This window comes from Choloepus didactylus, chromosome 3, assembly GCF_015220235.1.
Source record: "Choloepus didactylus isolate mChoDid1 chromosome 3, mChoDid1.pri, whole genome shotgun sequence".
Lineage (NCBI taxonomy): Eukaryota > Metazoa > Chordata > Mammalia > Pilosa > Megalonychidae > Choloepus > Choloepus didactylus.
In genome coordinates this window covers 197,042,400-197,060,345 of record NC_051309.1, presented here as the reverse complement: position 1 = coordinate 197,060,345, position 17,946 = coordinate 197,042,400, and positions in this window count along the sequence as shown.

Here is a 17,946-nt window from a genome sequence, read left to right as displayed (position 1 = left end):
AACTGTCATTCATTTTAGCAGTGATTGAAATGGGTTTTTATAAGTTTATATTATACATTATTGTGGGCTGGATTTTTACTTCATTTTTGCTTTGTGAAAACACTATCTCATATTGAATAAACTATTTGCAAAATAGATACCACATAAGAATATATAAGAAATTTTTATATATCAGATCAAATTCCTTTTTCCATTTTACCAAAATAGGATTTTTCCCCCTCTACTGAGCATCATGGCTTTGTTTGGCAAGCATATAATCCACTGAAAAGTATTGTTTGACAATAGCTCCCTTCCCCCTTTTTTCCATAAGTGGGGGAGAACCTTTCCAATTTTAATTCATCTTTCCTCAAAATCTCTTGGCAGTTAATGCATGTCTCAATTCCCTGGCTGCTAAGACAAATACTGTACAATGGATTGGCTTAAACAATGGGAATTTATTGTCTCACAGTTGCAGAGTCTGAAAGGCTTACTTCTTCCCAGGGTATCATTCCGGCAATCCTTGGGGTTCCTTGGCTTTCCCATCACAAGTGAGGTCCTCTACTTTCTCTTCCAGGTTTCCGCTGACTTCTGGTTTCTGGTTCTTACCCTGGCTTTCTCTTGATAAAGTCTCCAGAAGAGGAGTAAGACTCATCCTGATTCAGTTGGCCACACCTTAATCTAAAATGCCGTCTTGAAAACATCCTAATTCTCTTGGGTTCACTCCCACAGGAATGGAATTAAGAACATTCCCCCTCCCACCCTGCCCCAGGTACATAGCTCAATCTACCACTATGCATACTGTAACTATGCAATTCTTCAATCTTTCTAATATATCTTAGTATTAAATAAGGCAGTCACTCATAATAGCTCTGATCTGAAATCTCAAGGATGAAAAGGAGAACATTGAACAAATGACAGCGAGAAGGAGGGGCCTGAAAACACAGACCACACTGAGTCCCCTCTTCCTGCTGTGTCTATCTGCACACCTGAATCTTCTCTATTTGCCTGCATAGCTTATAGACAGTGTTGGGCTAACAGCACCATAGTGCGGGGAGAGAAATGCTGCTCTATTCACCAGCTTCCTCAAGTGCTTGGCAGTATTCCCATATCACAGATTATTAGTGTATGCTGCATGCTCAGGTTCTGTACTCAGGAGCCCGGATCTGAGTAGATCACAAAGACCTAAACTCCTGCCTGTGACTAGACCTTAAACTGATGGGGAGCTGTGGGAGGACCACAAGCTGTCACGTAGCAAACCCACCGGCATATTTACAAGCACTATTAGCCACTTTGAAGGAGTGTAAAAACTGAGTGACACCAATAAGAAAAAGAAAAGTTTTCTTCATTGTGCATAAATGTGTCCATTTGTTAAAGAGAGCTGGAAACCTACATGGAGTTAAATGAATCCTTAGTTTCCAAATTATGTGCAGCAGCTTGGACTTAATGAAATATTTATTCAAAATCAACAAACTGCCCTCTAGGAGTCTTTCCCCACAAAGGCAAGCATTTTGTTTAGTGTGCCTGGTTCTCACCTATGGCAGTCTTGCAGCAGGCTAACATTAGGGAAACCGATTTATTTCAGATCAGGCAATTTAAATAGCATGTAACCTTGCCATACAGGTAAAAGCGCTTGCCCTTGGCTATTACTTAGCCTGACCACAGGGCTTTCTGGAAAGAGCAAAAGCTTTATAAGTGTCAGCTCATGGCTAAATCAATGTTTATGCATGATGTACCTCTGAATAGCAAACACTTGCTGCCTGCAAGCTAAACAATGTTTTTATCTGTTTGCCTATTTCTGGTTCTTCAACCACTGCACGGAGTGTTGCGAATCGCATTTAGTAACAATTATCTGCTGGTATTTCATGAAAAGGAAAGTGGTGTGATTAATGAAAAGTGACACACACCGATTACTTTGTCATGCCAGTCTCCTTGGCTAGAGAGTGCCTCTGTTGAACCCACGTGTGACCTCCGTTACCTTTAACAAGGTCAATGGGAATGCTAAGTGCCGGGAAGATTAGCTCCTACGAATGCTCCAGTATGACTTAATGATGTTGCCTCCGCTAATGAACTGTAGGTAGCCAATTAAATAGAACGACACCGCTTTCACCTCTGTAGCAAAGGTGGAATTAAAAACAAAAGTGACATCTTTTCTATTGAAATGTGTAAAGTATAAAAATTGGAAATGTGAAAAGGCATTATTCCCTATTCAAAAAAATAGTTCAAAATCTAAATGAATCCAAAGCGATCAGGCCATTTGCTTTGTGAGTCTCCTTTTTTTTTTTTTTTTTTTTTTTTTTTCCTGTTTCACATAGAAGATGTTACTCTGCCCACTGAGGTTTAGCATTGTTAAATTTTGCTTTTATACCAATGTGACCATGCTGAACACTGAGATGACAAAGTGAAAGTGACTGCTACTATTAAGGAAACTTTACTTTTTAAAATGTTTTCTGTTTGTGACCAAAAGTGGATCATCTTTTATTTGTAGCAAAACAGTATAAAGAGGGAATAAAGAATTGAGGTAGAGAGAAGGATGATAATCTTTGATGAAATTAAACATTTCACCAAGATTTCCAGGTTTCTCCTCAATTCTATTTCAATAGACAAACTCACATAAGAGTAAGTAAGTAGCAATGAAATGAGACACAAAACAATATATTGTATTAACTGAAAAAATGCCAAAACTGAGGTCGATGCCTAATGAGATCATATACGTAATGTATTTTCTCCTCCCCTCATTTCCCACAAATTCTAGCAGACTTGGAATCTTTCTTGGATCAGTAATATTTACAACTTCATTTAAAAGCAACGGGCTCCTTCTAACTTAATTAAAATTAAGAAATAAGAGTATTTCTGAGAAGCAAAAAAAAAAAAATTACACATCATTCTGTCACTAACTTCTATTAGGAATGCTTTCTCAGGAAAAAAAATGACTGAAATAAAATAAAAATCAAACTTAGAAATGCTGACATCCACTTCAAGAAGGCAATTTTCATGAGCATTTTATTTTCTCACATGCAATCTGCACAATCTAGCAACATTGTTTTGTGCGGTCAATGCCTACTTTATTGGCAATTCTCACTGATTCAGAATGTGAATGATGGAACAGCCACACATTTAAACTTTTCAGGAGAAGTTATTTTTTGTGGAGAAGTCTACAGGGAGATTAAAGCAAAACAAAGCAAAACAAAACAGATAGACCTAGTTCATTCGAATTATATTACACTCATTTTCCAATGATCTTTTTTGTTGAAAGAGAGAAAAAAAAATCTCTTCAGAGTACTAGATTGTTAATCTTCATCTGAATTTGAGTACACATTAGTTAATCGTGGAGGTTAAACTAGTAGGTGCTAATTGTCTCACAGGGCAAAGCTAAGGATCCTTCTGCAGTCATTAGATTTCAAATACTTTCTATAAAGATTTGTTTTCTCATAAAAGGAAACAAAAGTAGGGTCTATGTGAGATGACCACCAGTGTATCTCTGACAGTTTTAAAGCCTTAAAAATGAAACTACCTAAATAAACTCAGTGCTTGATTTAAATTCCCTTCTCAATTTAAAAGAAATCATGTTTTGCACCTACCTGAACTGTCAAAAAGTCCTCAGCTAATTGTTTTCTTTAAATTACATATAATGATGTGTTAACAATACAGCTATAGTGTTTTCTTATCTCTGCGGTTTACAAGCCTGATTTCTTGATCTAAGGACAGGCACTGAGGTGAACCCACTAGCTCACTTCATTTAACATAACCCTAACATGACTATACATTGTCCCCTCAAGCTTTATCTCAACAGTATTCTATATGTTCTTCAACTTAAAGGCAAATTTATTTCTCCAACACATTGTCTCCAGCAGGATAGCCTCACCTAACTCTGTTTCTAAAGAAGACTAGTTAAAAAAAAAAATTAAAGTTCATTTAGTTTCTTTAATCTCATTAGTATCAGTGAATTATGGCAAACAGAAAGTAAAGTAACAGATTTATACACCTCAAGGGTTTTGTTTTTTTTTTAAAAACCAGCATTCAAGTGTGCATTGAATGAATAATTGAAATCACTTTTTTTATGACAGAGCAAAATATGTAGCTAACACCTACAAGCGTTAAGGCACCTTGAAGATCTTCCTGATTATACCAGAATGGAAATTAAGTTCCAAAGAAGTTTGGTGATTTGCCAAGATCTTACAGATTGTTTTTGGCAGATCTGAGATCAGAATCATGATCTGCTAGTTTCCATTACAGTGTTATATTTTCCCTATTCCACACTGCCTTTCAGTGGGTAATCCTGAACCCCCCAAAAATAATTTTATTAAGGCTATGGGATAGCTGAAAAAGATGGCTATGATTCTGGAGTATGATTCAATATTAGGAGACTGCCAGAGTGATTTTTCTAAAATAAAGCCTCTAAAAAGTTTGGGTTTTGGGAAATTTATGTATAGAAAAGTTCTTTGGCATCAATATATATTACTAGAAATATCATTAAGACTTAGAATAGATCATGGAGAGCATAAAGAATCTTTGGAAATGTTTGTTAGTCCTTTGCTAGTTTTCTGTCCTGGGGCACCTTATTTAGGTCTTTGAGTCTTGGTTTCCTTATTCACCAAGAAAGATATAATAACTCCCTATTTTAAGAGATTTTTTTTTTGTTTTGGTTTTGCTTTTTTTTTTTTTTTTAAAGATCAGGATCAGAATATACCTAACACAGTGCCTTGCACACAATAGGCATTCGGTAAATGTTAGCCTCTCCCCATTTGCTCTTAGCAAATAGTATTAAAGGGAACACAATCTGCTGGAAAATCTGATTATCTGAATATTCTGCACATTTCATATAATAGTGTTTTATAATACAATGAGGTGAGATTTGCACTGTAATATAATGCTATAAAGCAGGGAAGTGGATCAAGGACCTTGAGGTGTGACTTCTTGTGTCTAGTGACAGCTTCAAAGGAAAAGACCCTTAACCTGGCTTGAGTCTGCTGCATGATACCAAGGACTCTGGGTCCTCCTCCAGAGACCTGGTTTTGGCAGCATGGCCTCAGGGGTGTGTAAATTGCCAGTCACCTCAGGGGCAAAAGGCCATGCCCATCATGGATCTAGACACAGTTCTATGCAAAGATTTTTGAGGCCATCATTCTGGATCTGATAATGTCCAGTAACAGGAGATAGATAATTCTATCTAGGGCTTCTAATCAGTGGCGGGAGCTGGGGCAGTGATCTGACCTATGAGGAGAGGAGAAATGAGTTGATACCAGAAAATTTGTTTAAAAAAAAAAAAGATGAAATCTGGCTTTGGAAGCTGCCCTCATTTTCCCAGTGCTTAAGGCACTCTCCTCTAGTCCCCTGGCATCCCTAGCACTACATGCTTTGACTCCCATCGTCTCCTCTGTGCTTTTATGGGGTCAGAGGGCTGAAATGCAAAGTGCCCTGCAGTGCCGGAGTTAAAAGTTCTGAGTTCAATTCCTGCCCCTGTAACTCACTAGCTGACACCTTGGACATGCGTTCTGGAGCCTCAGTCCCCTCATCAGCGAGACCCGTAATAACTCAGTTTGGTTAACAAATTATTGAGTATAGGCACTGAAATTATAAAAATAAATCAAATTTGGCCCCTTCCTTGAAAGCTCTTCCTTATTAGATTATTATTAGGAACACATTGAAAAAAGACAAAAGTACTCAATATGAGCTATTTTGATATATAATTAGCGGTACACAAATCTATGGTGTTATTAGAGTGGACAACATGTTTCACATTAATATGTTTATTGATGAGATTAGAGGGCATTCCTGATAAATTTTTCATGTGCACAGCATATTATTATGGTCTTCTCGATTCCATTTTCCCTTTGTTCAATACATCGGTAAAGAAATGTCAGGTAGTAAAGGATGTATTGATGAGGGATACGAAGAGCTAGGGAGAGGCAAGGCATCAATGGAAAGAAGTGCTGCCTTCTCTCTGCTGTGAGCTAAACTCTAACAGTGACATACTTTATCATAATAAGATTTCTCTTATACAGGCTACAAAACTCTAACTCTGTCTGCTAGAATATCTCTTTCTATTACTTTTTAAAGTACATTGATACCTGTAATGTAATTCCACCAGTCCTGTAAGTTACCACATTGCATTTTCATGCAATGCCAAAATAATAGTCTTCAAACTAGTCTACAAACACAAACACGTGCCCAACTTCAGGGAGCTCATTTGCACATGGCTTAACTTTCCATTCTTATTCTAAACAAATATCCAGAATAGTAAAAATACAGCTGGACTTGCATGTAAGTACTCTTTTAACATCCTACACTGGGGGAAAAAAAAAAGTCTTTTCAATAGGAAGTGCATGGCTTATGAAAAGAATACAATCAGTATCACTCTTTCCATGGCATGAATTATTCCTTCTCCCAGGCAAGCTAGCAATTGTCTGTGATCAAGTCCCCATCAGGTGGTAGACTGGTTGTTTCCAAAAATATATTTTTTAATGTACAACGTTATCTATTCTGCTTAACAAAGTACTTTGTTAACATGAAAGGATCTTTGTCTAATCAGACTTAGAAGAAGCTGGAAGTGTTTCAAGCCAAAACAATGATCTCCTTGCCCCAGAGAAGATAGGAACAAGCAAATGTGTAAGGGAGCTCCATCTTCTGCATAAGTGTGGAGAGAGAGAGAATTTACTCTTGTCACATAGAAGGGAGTGGGAGAGGATATGCCAAGGGAGGAAAGAAAGGAAAGTTGAACAAACAATAATATCCCAGTATTTCATTATTTTGCTTGCTCTTCTGTGAAATCCCAAACACTAGAAATACTATTTTTAAATATACAGTAACCAATAAAAACACATTTTAAAGCTACACTTAACTGATTTGGGGATTACCCATGATTTTGAATTGTCCACATCACTGCTCCCTTTCGTTGGGCCTATTAACAAAGACTTGTGTCTATTTACTAAACTGTCTTCATGTAAATTCTGGATTACTAGACAATGTTAGCATTTGAGGGACAGAAAAGACATTTTTAGTGGTATTTTTACCCCATGCATTTCTGGGATTAGATTACTCTTTTACATAAACAATGGAATTACTTACTAGCAAAATTGTTTGTTAGACAAATAATATTGTGTAGGATGAAATGCACTACTTAATTATAATGAACGGAATGAAAAGAAACCATTTTATCATAATTTATATTTGCTTTTCTTTCCGAAGGAAGCAAAGTGCTACCATAGAATCAAAATGAAATTAATCCACACACATCTTAATGATAGATGGGGTTGAAGAGTACGAAGAGAGTAAATACTGACTACTAGATAGCTTGGCTTTGAAATTAAGGTGACAGAGAGGAAGTTGGAAGATACTGAAGTTAAATAATTACTTCCTTTTTTCTAGGATGGCAAAATCTTAAATCACAAAATAGCCTGTGATAAACATTTTTGGTTTTCTAAATAGATAAAAGAACTGAGTAAGAAAGAGGGTTGAGTTGGATAAATTGGTAGGTGTCAAAGCAAAGCCATGTCCATTCCATTCCAGGAAGGCTCCTCTAAGACCATCCCTGCTCCCTGGCTGAGTCACAGGCATGTTTTTATTGCCTTCTGAGCTTACCTCTCATTTAACACTGGATGTTGACTGTTGATTTACTTTTGGATACCCTTAACCAGGCTGCTAACTCCTTGAAACTAAGGATTATGTCTTATTTATTCCTATATCCTGAGATCTAGCAAAGAGTAGGTACTCAGTAAAAGTTTATATTCATATAACAGGTATTTACTTGACTTGAGTAAGCTTTTTTTTAAACTTAATTAATTGATAGATGGATTTGAAGTTTTATAGTAGTAGCTTGAGTTGGTAGCAGGCCTGAAACCAAATCCCAGGTTATTCTGATGTAGGCTATGTGTGTTTGTTTGTGTGCTTAGGTCAGAAAGCAACTTATTTCTTCTCCACTTCTTTCAATAACTGCTGACCCTTTACTGAAAGCTTATTATGCTTCTGGTACTGTTTTGAAGACTTGACACAGAATAATCTCATTTCATACTATAAAAAATCCAATGACAGGTATGCTATTATTGTCCCCATTTTCCAATAAAGTGAAGGCTTGGAGAGATTAAGTAGCTTGTCCAAAGTGCCCAGGCATTTCGACTTTCGAGTTTGTGCTCTTAACTACTATGCCCTGATCACTTCCAGAATAGTATCATGTTCTGAAATAGAATGCAAATTAGTAAGATGGCATGGTCCATTGTAGGTTTACCCAAGAAGACCTTGTCAGCCAATCAACTCTCAACTGGTGCCTATTGCATACAAGGCAATGCTCATTCTCTCTGCTCCATGCAGGGGGATGAAAATCTCCCAACTCCCTCTGCTTACAGGTAGGATTTCCAGTGTGTGTTGGAGGGTAGCATGCTGATGCTGAGTCGGGCACCGTGGTGAGCTCTCAGAGGAAGCACTGAGTAATTCTTTCTGCCCAGACTCCCACTGCAGAACTCTAGTCCAGTTCCCAACTTCTGAGATTCTGGATCTTAAAATTAGGCACTCCTGAAGGTTCCTTTTCTTGTCCCTGAGAACACAAAATAATTCACCTCTCAGATTCTTTTCCAAAGTCAAAGTCAGGGAGTCCCTCAACTATCCGCTTCCTGGATGGCTCCACGGTTCAGTCATGTGTGATGAGAATGTGTCAGACACACTGGACTATTTCCCCAGTGTCTACGGATTGACTGTCAGTGATAATTAACACACACACACACAAATAAAAATGATGGGTGATGGATCTGGTTAAAAACAAATAAGCCTGACAGGTCACCTTTGAAGTGTTGTGATGTCTCTAGGACAGTTTTTTATTTTACCCCTACAGACACAATCCTATAAATCTGTGATGGCATTTTCAGAATGACTAGTTCACGGTTACCTACAGTGTCCTTCTGTACAGATCACATTCAGTTAAAATAGTTATAAAGAATAAATACTGCATGACATTCAATGTAATAACTGGCAATCTGTTTGGGATTAAAAGATCTTGTTCAATTGACATGTTACAAGTAGTCTGGATGACAATCTTGCGCTGCAGGTTCTGCAGACAAGGACAAGCAGACTCTGTCTACTCATCTGTCCTCCTATCCCTGGGTCCTCAGACTTGCTCCCTAATTGCCCAGAGCTCTCCTCAGCAGAGCCTCTTCTAGATCAGTCCTCCTTGAATAGTTGCCATGTCCCATCCTCCCCAGCGTCCAAGCAACGCAGAAACCCTCATCACAGCTGATCTCAGCCAGCTCTCGGGAGGCTAACAGCTCACCTTGGGGTTTTAATTATAGTACTGAGCAAAAAGAAGAGATGAATCACAAATGATAGAATTTCAGTAGCAGCTAAGACCCCTGATTTCCCTCACATCAGGCCATACATGATTGCTTCTCTTTCCAGCCTTAGGTCTGGACCTGTCTAGAATCTTTGATATTACTGTAGTGGAGTGACCTTAATATTTCCCATATAAATTAACTGTGTCTATATTCACAAGGGCACAGATTTCACAATTATTATAATACTATACTAAATACATGGAATATAGGCAATGAGAAATAATGTGAAATCCATATTCTTATGACCCATCAGTGAGGAAACACATGACAAACCTTTTGTTTTAAAGTAAAATACTCGGTTGCATGCATCTTATTAGAACTTTGAGCTGGTAATTACCTTAAACATTAGTCTACAACCTAACACCCTAAAACATGATATACGGAATGTACCACATTGATTGCAAAGCCTCTGACATCTTATACGTTAGCCTCTTAGACTTATAAATGATTGAGTATAAGACAACACAGTGAAAATTAATTGTGTATGCCAAACACTTATTCAACAGTGACTCTTTTGCTGAATGCCTTAATATCTTTACTTGAGCAAAATATGCCAAGTTGATTATAAATGTGATATCTTACCTCTTACCACATTTTACAATTTGCTCATAATAGTTCCAAGGGAACTTGTAACCATAGTAAATCATAAAATTCATTTTGCTGTGCATCAATTCATTCATCCATGCTCCAACTAATCACCTCATTTCAAAATTCAATAAGCCTAAATACCTGGATTTATGATGCTTTGTCAGAATTAACAAGGGAATATCAACAATGTAGAATTAGAAGTCTATTGCAACTTAAAGAGAAGCATCTAGTTGAAAACAATTAAAAAGACTTGGCAGCAATAATTATATCCACAGTGTTAGCAAATAAAATAAATTAAAACTGATTTAATTTCTGCTCTGGGAGATGGGGGGAGACACAGAAAAGCCTTAATTTAGTGAGTTAAAACACTGAAGTTGTTTTGAAGTAAAACTTTCAAGGGACTGTGAATTGGGCTTGTACTATTAACTGTTCTTAATTGCAAATAAAAATGTACACACAGCTGGATTTTTAGGAATGTATTTATTGGTCACATGTATAGTGGTCACTATAGTTCTTGAAGCTTTTCTTTTCCTTAAAAGAATTTTGATGACAAAGACAATATTTTTGGATTTATATGTATAAAATCCATTTTCCATGCCCTTGCAATGTAGAGCACAAGAATACAACTTCCTGTTTAGGCAAGTTAAAGCACAATTCATGCAAAGGGGTCCCCTTTGCTAAAACTGTCTTTTCACATATTTTTGAAGGATGTTATTAATCTTGCATTAAACAAATCTTTTGATTTATAATTCTGCTACAGTGTCTATGCTACCATATAATTGTATTATTCTTCTATAAAATGTCTATGTTTCTGATATGAAACGTAAAGTATAATCTTATCGTGTGCATGTGTGTGTGCCATGCAAATAAGCTCATATTCATCACTTTGAGTTGGGCAGCCAGAGAGGAAAACTATTTTTATTTCAAAAATAAAACATGAAGACATTACTTTAGCAGCTGTTCTTATTCATTGTCCCTCAGTGTATATCCAAATTAAAATAATTTCTCTGCTAATAATAACAATGGATGCCTTTACATTTGATTCCTAATGTATTCTTAATAAATTTTTCTTGCAAGCCTAAAATGATACAAAGAAGAAAAATAAAGTGCCTGAAGATGCATAGAGTATTTGGCAAAAACAAAGCAAATGGACAGATAGAGCAGTCATATATTTCCTTTAAAAAGGCTTTAAAAGGTATCTGATTGTTAGAGTCACAAAAGGTCTGTATGGTTCTGTTGCCCCTTTAATTAAATTCTTAGAAGTAATCAGATGCAAAATGACAAATGGCAAGAAGAGAACATAGCACTGCTGAATAATTTTATCATTTATACCTATAACTGTCAATCCACGAAGGGCTATTTTTTATATGTCATCTAAATCATAAGAGCTGGTACCTTTTTCTGTGATTCATGTTAGCCTTGTTCTATGATTTACTGCTGAATTATTTCCCTTCTCTTTCAGGGAATTTTTTTTTTTATCTCCTTTCTGTGATTAATCTCTCCAGTTTGAATGAGCAAAGCTTTTTAGATGAGTGAATGTCACAATTTCATTGAGTATAAATTTTTTCAGTATGATTTTTTATACATATGTTTTTTTTTAAGTGTGCTCAGAAAAGACAATTATTTATTTAAAGGTTCACTTTTCCATTAAAAGAACCCTTGCCTACCTCAGTTAAATATTCCAGTCTCTTCTTCTAGAAACAAATGGCCTTTCCTTTGACAGTACATGGTGACAATGATTATTGGCAGTGATACCACGCAATAATAGGGCTTTTTCACAAAGTAGATGGCTCTGGTTTGAGTGATTTAAGAGCGTAGAACATCTTGATGTCTACTTTCCTTGTGTGAGAGAATGCTAAATGGTCCTTGTTCGTGCGCGCTTCCCCGCTGGTTCTCGGATACCCATAGGCCTGCCCCTTCGGCATATTGCTCACAGCGTCAGTCTCCGATTTTAGTCTTTTGAACAGGGAAAGCAGATATTTCAGACTGCTTTAATGAGCACCATCAACCAGACTCTGTTACCATATTGGGTGTCTGGGAGTCACATTTTATTTCAGATTGACATGTCCGATATGCAGTTCCTCTGACGGCAACTGAAATTTCCTCCTCCACCTGCCCCTCCATCCACAGACAACTTTTCTCACTTTTTTTTTTTTTTTACTAAAGAATTTTACTTCAACATTTGACATTTACCGACCTAATGCTTATCTTGCTATGTGAGCAATCAAGTTGCCTCAGTTGGTAGTGGAGTGTATCCCTAACCCAACTCAATGACAGCCACCAATAAGCAGAAAAGCACATTTTAGCCAGTTTTGTTTTTTCAGATCATGGAACCTTTATCATGAAAACTGTTTATTAATAACTGTGTGAACAGTATCTCCCTTTTCTTCCTTTGCCCTCCCTCTAGTGAAAGGCTGAAAGAGGAGTCTACTCTCAAATATGGTGGAGGAAGATCATGCCTTAGTTCTACCCACAACTGGATTATCTACCACTGAGTAATCTGAGTTTGGCTGCTACATGTTCCCCACCCAGTCTACTTCACCCGAGTAATAAATACTGGCAAAAGAGACCTGGGCATAGGGAAAGTACACAGCTCAGTAAATATTAATTCCCTTTTTCTGTTCTTCCTGTGAACTTTGATCTGAGGATCCAGCAGTGAAACAATCTTTACCTGAAAGACTTCTATAAATTGGATGAAAACTCCAATTGGTCACATACTTCCATCAGATTTCAAGCAAAAAAAAAAAAATTAAATTAAAAAATAAAAAAATAATAAAAATAAATAAAATATTGTTAGATAAAAGCAAGTATTATCAGAAACTGGATTTTTTGTTTGGTTTTATTTTTTTAACAGCTGTGTGTTCTAATTTTCAGATGACCTTTGCTCTATCTAAATTAGTTCTGTATGCTTCTGAGATGCTTTACAATAAGTTACTGGAAACTAGAATTCTAAAAATAGGCATTTAGCCAGTCAGGGAATAATGCATGAGGGGTTGCTAACTATCTCTGCATTGTTTATGTCCCCATATGGGCACTCATTCATTCATTCATTCCTTCAACACGTCTACTCTTCTATACATCAGGAAATAAATGCCGATTTAAAGACAAAGTTTATGTGTGCCAAATAGAGGTGACGAGAAAGCAGAAAACAGAATGGAGAAGAGAGAACTTGAGGTCTCCCCATTTTGAGGCAAAGTGTTAAGCTGGAGACTGCGGGTCACCAGGATGAATGCAATACTGTGAAAGGGAGAAATTAACTGGAAACAGAAATGATAATCCGGTAATTTTTTTTTACCAAAAAGCTGTTCAGAAACTGTTGTCTTGTGTCATCTTGTTCAACAGTTGAAGACATGCACTTAAGCCCTGAATGTGGCAGTTTCTCCTGTCTGTGCAATACACATGCATGGGCATAAATACACAGTCTGTCACAGGACCCCTTTCTAAGGAAAAAAAGTTACCCATTGTCCGTTTTACAAGAGGAAATGTTGAAGTCAGATGCTCAGTGGACCACAGTGACATTTATGGGTCAGGATGCACATTCAAATGCAAGTTGATTTTCACAGTAGGGGACATGAGACACAATGACACCTACTTGCAAAACCCTAAGGGCCAACTCTGAACAAGATCAAAAACAATTTTTTTTTTAACCACAGACTCCAGAACATGAATTGGTTTCTATCAAGAGAAAAACTTAACTTTGTTCAATTTGAAGACATAACTTGCACTAAAAGTTCTGATTTTTCATTTTTCCCTAGTTATTATCAATGTAAAATAAATCACATTTCCATTGTAAAATAAGCAGAACTGCAGATGAAAGTCTAAGATAGGTTTTGACTTAGGTGAACAGGTCTACAGTCATGCTCAACTTTGGGTTAACGGGTACCTTTACTTTGTTGTAAGATTATGACAGTTTTGCAAGTAGCGTATGAAGGTGATTACAAGGATAATTACAATAGTCCTGATAGGCTATCAAATCCAGTGTCAAAAATTTAGTGAGTTCAAGTTACAGCTTCTGTATGGCTAGATTTTCTGTAGATGTGATTTAACCTACGTAAATCACTAAAATCGCATCTGACACATGGTAAGCACTCAGCAAATATTTGCTAGCATTACTGATTACTTATAGAATATGCGTGCCATGTCTGTCACAGACTGAAAGACTATATTCAGCTACTATGTTATGAAAGTGCTCATTCAAATGGAACGCAAAGGCTCTGCCCTTGTGTAGGTCTTGGAAAAGTTAGGCTTGTGTTGGAAGAGTCTTTCTTTGAAGGAGACTCAGGCTGATCAAAGGTTAGCCGTACCTCAGGAATTAAAGGAGAAGCATGTCCCAAGTCCGTCCTATAAAGGTTCTGGCTTCATGGGAATTTCTGACATGAATAATTCAAGGTTGGATTTCTGAGCAATGCTCTGAGCATGATGTGTATCTCAGACTTAGCCTAGTCTGTGCAGAGTCTAAAATGGCCTCCGTGAGCAAGTGGCAAAGTCATCACCATTGCCGAGATATGGGTGACTTTCTTGAGACTTGGTCAGACAGATGAAAACAAGCCTTCAGGGGAATTCTGACATTTTTATTCAAAATATTTTCAAGAACAATAGAAAGGCAAGCTTTTTGCAAGAATATGCAGCTGTATGGAGAACAAAGGAAAACAACTATTCTCTGTTTCTAAAAAAGTTTGTGCTATCTTCCTGGCAAAGCTAATTTTGATGAAATAGAAATCACTATATACCCCCACAGATTAGTCATTAGAGGGTGGGATTAAATAGTTTCATTACAATGCAAAAAGGAACAAAATAACCACTAAATAATAGTCATTTTCAATAACAGCTGGTCTAATGTCTTTGTACTAACGCATGTAATGGTCAGCCTTATTTAAATTGGTATCTTCTTCCATTATATGACTATTAAACAGTTTAATAAAATTTTATTTTGAAGGTCTATAAAATTACTAATTTGGCATGCAAAGAGCACATTTCTAAAACTCATTCTATGTGTAAACTGCATACTTCTCTCTTTATTAACAGGAAGAATCAGAGTAGCAGCATATAAGCAAATAGATGGTAAAGCAGAGATCACATTTTTATAGAAAACAACTATTCATTTAATGAACAGACAATGTAAAAAGAAAGCTGCAATTCAAAAGACAGGAAGAAAAAGAAGAAATTGAGTGTTTTCTAGATGAAAGTCAAAGAAGCATTTTCTGAAAAGTGTATCATGAATATGAAAATGGCCACCTGAAGTCTGACTATTTTTTTAATTTAAAAACTACAGAGGTTTTAAAAATAAAAAGGGGACCTAATAAAAATATTTCCATAGATTACAAACAAATTAAATGGAAACAATTATTTTTAAAATGTAGGTACATTATTTCTATAAAACTATCTTTTCCTTTCTCTATGATTACAAGTGCATATTGATTCCCCTGCTAAATTGTAAATCTCTTAAGACCAGAAGCCATGTCTTATTTATCTGTGAATTTCTGTAACATCTACTCTAGTGCTTTCCACATAATAGGGCTAGAAGAATGTTTATTGAAAAAATAAAGAAGGCTACAGGGAACTTTTATCCTTTCAATGATGTTAAAAACAGACAGTCTGAAATATAAAGTTCTATCTGAGGGAAAGCAATTTTAGTATTTCTCACTGAGGGAAAAGAAGACAAATATTTCTAACTCAACTGCAGTTAAGTGGTAGTGCTTAAACCACCAACTGAAAAGAGTTATAACATATCCTTTAGAAACAAGTAAGTATCAAAAAGAAAATGTGAGATTAAGAAGTTTGGAGTGATCCTAAAATATTTAACAGAAGAATCTTGTTCCCTATTATTTGTGCTGCCAGGATGTCTTGGTAACACGTGTTGGTATTTGAGTCACTCTACTATCTGCAGCTGCTGACTCCTAAACTGTAGATGTTACAGTCATTGTTTATTGTGCTTCGCCTACAAAAATGAGTGAAATGAGTTTCCCCAGGCCCAGTAAAGGGCACAGTGACTAAGAAAAGTATGCATACTGATTCAACATGGTTGATTTTCATTTGTCACCCTACATTTTTTTCTCCATACAAAGACCTTCCATTCCTAAAATGTCAGAACAATAAAGACAAGTAGTACTAATACTCTCAGAACAATATTTTAAAAGTTACAATTAAATTTGTTTCCTAGTAAACACCCACTAGTGGATGAGAAAATGTGCAGGGATTTTGTAAAGAGATTTCTGACATTGGCAACCTCTGCAAAACCTGTATATTTTTTAGGGAAAACGTGATTTATTATTAATTAGACACTGCTTTCCTAACAATGAAGGGCACACAACCACATTTGCAATGTCAAAAACTCATTCCTGGTGTGGTGGGGCAGGGTGAGAATTCATACATTGGCATTTTTCTGGATTGCTTGTTCTTTAAACATTATTCAGTATGAATTATTCTTGCAACTTTGGAGAGCTTCTCCAAAGGTGCATCCGTATATGAGTGTGGATGTGAAAACTCCTAGCTGCCTTGTTGAAACATTACTTCTAAAATATGTCAACACCCCCTTTCAATATGAACAAGTTAGGGTGATCACTGCCTAGACACTCCTGAAGATGGAGAAAGAGATTAAGTGAGAGGAAGGGGTAGCAACAAACAAGATAAGATTTAACAAAGGTCTATGAATACTGAAACTTTATATAAACATACATATATATATTTTTAGCTGCTGGAGTGTTGGAATAGCTGGAAGGAGGTAAATGACATGGTGGAACTGTAACCTATAGCATCCTTTGAAATTTGCTCAATAGCTACCAGTTGAATTGTGCTTTGAAAGTCTTCACTTTTCTGTATACACCTTATATTGCATAATAGGGAGAAACTGAGACTGTGGAACTGTAACCCATAACAATTTTCGAAATTACCTATATAATCACTTGTCAAGCGGTACGTCGGAAGTTAACACCTTTTTGTATGTGTTATATTTTACAATAATGGAAATAGCCGAAGCTGTGAAACTGTGACCCATGACATTCTTTGAAATTTGCTAACTATTTGTTGAATCATACTTTGAAAGTTATCACTATTATGTATATATGTTAAAGTTCATAACAAAATATGTCTGACAACATTTTTTTAAAATGTTTACCTGCCTACAGTAATTGGAATTGGATTTAATAAAACATTACAAATTTCATTTGCACAGATTAATGAAATCATACCATTTCCTTTGTACTTTGCTATAGCTCCAACTAACAAAGGTATCTCTTTAATTTCACTTAGAATTTTGTTTCTAGAAATATAAAATTAATGGGATATAATTATATAAGGTTAGTCTCAGTTGACCAAAATATCTTATTTAAGTAAAGGAAAACCTTCACCAGAAGAAAAGGAATAACAAATTCTAAAAAACAGTAAAAACTAGAAGAAATGACTTTAATCCCATTCCATATACTTAATTGTCTCCTGGCATAGTTTTAGGATTATATATATAGTTAAAGGATTAATTTATACTCTTAATTTCCTCAATAGGAATGAGTATTGCATAATCCTTTTTGTCTTTTCTGTTTTCATCTTAAAACATTGCTGAAATCAGTTCTTACAGAATAATGGTTGCCCCATTAGAGTCAGATTACCCACGATACAATCTAGTTCTTGATGCAGAGTGTGTATTTTAATGCATTTAGGGATTGCCTAAGAAATCTAATGTTTGTCACTTACATCATCACATTCATTTCATTTAAAAACACATTCCTTATATTTTCACACAAACAGATTCTCAAGAGTCAATGTAAATGAATAAGATGTGAAAACATTGGATTAAAAGTCACAGGATTTATTTTCTTTATAATATTGAGAAGAATGAGGAATGGGATCTTAGGAAGGCAGTGAGAAGGGATACACACACACACACACACACACACACACACACATATATCACTTTAAAGATAATGAATTTTTAAATCTAACTTCTTTATCTGTAAAATGTTTCATGCACAAATTGAGCTTCTGGCTCCAAGTCCGGCTTCGACACTTGCCATTCTCCTTTTCCCTCCCATGTGCATGTTTGCATAATACTGGTGGGAATTTGGGGTGG